The 5,115-nt window shown below is 32.7% G+C and overlaps 1 long non-coding RNA gene across 1 annotated transcript; it reads left to right on the top strand.

Moving 5' to 3' along the window:
• The first annotated feature begins 110 nt into the window (after positions 1-110).
• LOC119828275 lies at positions 111-2,733 on the top strand. Its single transcript, XR_005287760.1, has 3 exons — positions 111-272; positions 1,334-1,438; positions 2,077-2,733. It is a non-coding gene; the product is annotated as an uncharacterized LOC119828275 (long non-coding RNA).
• Positions 2,734-5,115: the final 2,382 nt, after the last annotated feature.

The following is a 5,115-nucleotide window of genomic DNA, read 5'->3' as shown; positions in this document are numbered from 1 at the left end:
TTAGTAATACTTTCATGTCATATACAACTGTATAAAATTATATTGTTTAAATTTTAAATGGGTAACGTTGTTTTTGTTTACATGATGCAATTGAAGTGAAGGATGACTATAAATATTATATTACGCTTAATATTACATCTAATAATGCCTTTCATGTAAAACTTTCAGTAACGGTAATTTCGAGATTTCACGTGACTTCGAGCACGAGACTGCATGTTCTAAACAATACCACGACAACGTAGACCGTGCTGCAATGGCGTGCGTGGCCACTGGTGAGTTTCTTTGAATTAATTATGCTCTTCTTCCTCTAACCTCTTGCATAGTCCGTGCTAAATTCATGATCTTCTGGTAACTGCGAATTGAAATGTTCTCTATAGCTTAATTTAGAAATATTTCTTTCATGTCGAGTTTACTTATTACAATTATAGAAAAATCTTGAATTAGGTAAAGAATTGCGAGTTTCTTAAGACATCGATTGCTGTGCTATTTGTTGTTTGTGATCATCGTTGTACATACTATGTTTACTAATTAGTAAATACTTTGAAAATTACCCGTGTATTTGTACTAATACAGTTACATTCAGCAATTTTATAAGTCAGATTGCGCGGAAAGGAGTCGTGTCGATCGCTAATCGCCATTTTGTACAATTATGTTATTATGCACGTATTCATTATTCTGTTTTGTGTTATAGTTACCGACAATGCTTAATGCTTATGTGTGTTTTCTTATTAATATCGGCTAAATTCAAGGTTCGACGCTTCAGGCCGATCCCCGGTTTATGGGTAACTTAGCTTTTCGCCCGCGTCGAATTCGCTTATATCGCGCGACATGGCAAGGAGTATTTTCTTCGCATTAAAAAGTATGGAATGTTATTTCCCACGTTCAGCTCCATCTTCATACCAAGTTTCATCAAAATCGCTTTGACAATAACGAACTTTCATACAAACCTTCATCCCGTCTTTCATCCCTTTCTCCCCTTTTTCGCGATAAAAGTATCCTATGTCCTTTCCCAAGTTCAGATCTATCTTCATACCAAATTTTATCAAAATCGGTTCAGTGGTTTAGGCGTGAAAGCGTAACAGACGACAGACAGAGTTACTTTCGCATTTATAATATTAGTAGGGATAACGCACAATGTGTCGCGATGTCGATGTATTATATAAATTAGTGTACTTATTCTTACGTTCTTAACAGGGCCGCGTTTTCTACTGTTAATTAATTATGCTCTTCGCCCTCGAACACAATAATTTTTTGCAATATAAATGTGCATAAATAATAATATTTTTATATAATGATAATAATAATGGTAATTTATATTTATCATGCTTTCCAGATCAACTTCATTGTGGCTATAAATATAAAATGTATGGATTTGAGAAGATACAGATTTGACAAGAGAACCATTTAATGTAATGAAAGAAACCACACCACATCACAGGTAAGTTGGCAATATTATAATATTTATTACAACCATTCTGTTGGTATAAAGGTTAACGATAAAAAGGCCTTAATTTCAATAGAATAACATACATTCATTGCTATGTATGTTTTGATTTCATATGCATAACTTTTTTTTTTGTTTTCAAGAATGCCTCATTTGGTATTATTATATTTGGTTGGTCATTATTCATAATATGATATATATTGTGTAAGTCAGCAGGAGACACGAAAAAGTCTACTTTATAATACTTCTACTAAATGCTATGAGAATTTACTAAACTATAAAAGGTAAATCTCATTTGTTACTGTTTACAAAAAATTAAAAGCTCTTTTGATATTTTTTTTATAATTATCCTCTTCAAAAAAGAAAGTTTAGCTACCAGATATTTCAAGAACAAACTTTCCATTCACAAATCACTACAATCTCAATATAGTGATATATTTCCAATATATAATATTGTATTGATGGTAACCAATCTTGATAAATCGGTCGACACAGTAACGTTGTAAGAAACACGAAAAAAAACATACTGTCGAATTTATAATCTCCTACTTTTTTGAAGTCAGGTGACAAAAACTTCAAATATATGCATTTATGAATTTGTTTTTAACAAAAAACTTTTATTCAAATTTCAGCATGAAGCCGCCAGGCGGCTAATGCAGCAGCCATAACAATTTTAATTGCAAGGATCTCGTCGGCCCAATAGTGCGATGGTCTAACTGCCAACAAAATCATACTCCACACCATTTAATTATTTTTTTGTTTTCGTTTCGTACTACTATAGCCTACTTTATTTTGATGTCGGCTATATTTTAAATTAATTTTCTGACCAATTTGTACCTAATAAGCTGCTAATGTTACTGTATTATAAAAATGTAAAAATGAGCTTAAGACTCAATAAATGTTTAATAAACTTTCATTTATATGCGAAGAGACTGACCATTGACATTATTTAGATAAATACTAATTATCAAACCATTGTTTCTATTATATTAATTAGTTTTTTTTTTTGCTTGCAAGGACTACCTGTGGTGATGTCTGGTATATAATGTTTAGTATTCTTTCTATTCTGTCATTTGAATGTCAATTGTGAATTGTAAATATGAAAATTGTATTTTAAAACATATATTTAAAATTATTATTAGTCGAATTTTGAATGTATGTATGTATGTATCTCACAAAATGTAATATTTTCGTATGATGATATGATGTTCAAATTGTTAATATCTCTTGATATTATTATTTTCCTCGTGCTTTTTACATGTAACAACGTAAATAAATTGTTTCCTTTACTTGCGGTTTTTTTATTTACATTTAGGCAACACTAATGGTAAACTTAGAATGGCGCATCCGCTGCTCGCTACAGTACTTAACCGGGTAGTACCTAACGACACTCGATAGATGGAGGTTTATTGTAATGGATATTTTTTATTGGATTATATTTAATTTTTCGTATTCTAATAGTGTTATGAATGTTGTACTTTACGTTTGTAGCATAGAAGATAGACTATAATAGAATATCATCGGGGGTTGTGCTTACAATCTTAAGCGACGCGAACCGGTTTCAAACGGGTGCAATAATACAATAATACATCTTACATGTAATCTTCCCATTGAATCGCTCTGTGTCAAAAATAAAACCCTAACCAGAATCTATTACGTGATTTTAACGATCTGAAAATGTAATCTTATTTTCTTTATCTACGCAAACAGTGTAAGCGCATTTCGCACACCGAGCATCAGCTTCCCTATTGATGAATCTAATCTGCACAAAAACCCACGCGGGCTGCATGCAGCCCGCGCACCGCGCACCATTTATTGAGTCTTGGTAAAGCTGGTCTACGCAAAAAGCCATGCGGGCTGCTTGCAGCCCGCACACCAAGCAACATCTATTAAGTCTTGATAAGACTGGTCCACGCAAAAAGTCACGCGGGCTGCTTGCAGCCCGCGCACCGCACACCATTTATTGAGTCTTGGTAAAGCTGGTCTACGAAAAAAAGCCATGCGGGCTGCTTGCAGCCCGCACACCGAGCAACATTTATTAAGTCTTGATAATACTGGTCCACGCAAAAATCCACGCGGGCTGCTTGCAGCCCGCGCACCGCGCACCATCTATAAAGTCTCGATAATACTGGTCCACGCAAAAATCCACGCGGGCTGCTTGCAGCCCGTGCATTGCGCACCATCTATTAAGTCTTGATAATACTGGTCCACGCAAAAATCCACGCGGGCTGCTTGCAGCCCGCGCACCGCGCACCAGCTAGTTTAAATATAAAAACAAAGAATTGTTTGAACGCAATCGATGCTAAGATCGTTTGGAATGTTGAGCCGTAATTATGAGAAATCTAAATCTATTGACTATTGTACTCGGATTTAAAATGAAAGCAAGCATCGTAATGTTTAGTGTAATTGTTTGAATGCGCGCTGGTATTTTTATAATGTGTTTTACTTGACTTGTGTAGCTACACTTGACGTAACTGAGCGTTTATAAACTAGTGTAGACAATTATTATTGCAATAATTTAGTACTGACTGAGGAACTTTACTGCATTATTTGTTTATATATTTACGATATAGTACCATATCAAAAAAGCAGTGAAAAAATAATAGGTATGTATATGAATAATAATAAGCGTTACCAAATTGTAAATAGGCTTAAATCTCTAGAGATATTTAGTAAATACATTTTACGTTACGAGAAAACAAAACTTTGTATCTAACAATTGAATGTAGGACATCTTAGTTAGGCGTACAAAACTTAAAAGTCATAGTTATCGTGTAAAGAAATAAATCAATTTAAATACTTCAGTATTAATGCCACCATTATAAGCGTAAGTTAAACATAATATATCAGCTTAAACAATAAATTGCCATCTGTACTGTTATTACTTTCGACTTGCGTTAAATAAATATGTAAATCCCATCTTAATATTAAAAAGAATCACTGAAGGATACAAACAGATTTTTACGATCCCATAAATGCCACATAAAAAAGGATGAGGTGTTTTAATTTCTCTCGCCTTAGTGCAACGTTAATTTTAACACATTCCTATAATATAATATATTAAATGAGGTACATTAATTCCTTCTAATTTGAGACATCTTTTATATTCTTTATGGCACAGCTAAAAAAATAAATGATCTCCGATCGACTGGCCGGTCATGTTGACTTTAACCTGTTTTAATCAGATTAATTTTTTAATTTATTTCCAAAGTAATACGACATTCTACAATCAATATTTAAATGTGTGAAAGATAAGATTCCATAGACTCATTGACATACATTTACATTATTTTATATTATAGTTATGTCTATATAGATTAGATCCTCTTTCATATTTATATTAGTTGTGAATTAACAGAATAATAATCTGAACTATTTGAAACTCATTAGTTTTGTGACAATCTAGTAGAAAAATTATATTGTGTTGCGTCGGTTTATTTCCCCAATAATTAAAAGAAAATATGATTTGCTTTATGCAAAAGTTTCCTTATTTTCATAGGAACAAACTTTGTATCAAGAAATACATTTTTCAATTCCTTTAAAGTGTCGTCTCTTCAGAACCCTAATTACAAAACATAAAATTAAAGCATTATAAAAAACCTTTAACGACTGCTCAGATTCATTAGCTACATTATGTTTAAAATGTGCATTATGGGTCGATGCTTTTTCCA

The sequence above is a fragment of the Zerene cesonia genome, chromosome 7, assembly GCF_012273895.1.
Source record: "Zerene cesonia ecotype Mississippi chromosome 7, Zerene_cesonia_1.1, whole genome shotgun sequence".
NCBI classification, from domain to species: domain Eukaryota; kingdom Metazoa; phylum Arthropoda; class Insecta; order Lepidoptera; family Pieridae; genus Zerene; species Zerene cesonia.
This window is presented reverse-complemented; position numbering and strand designations above follow the sequence as displayed.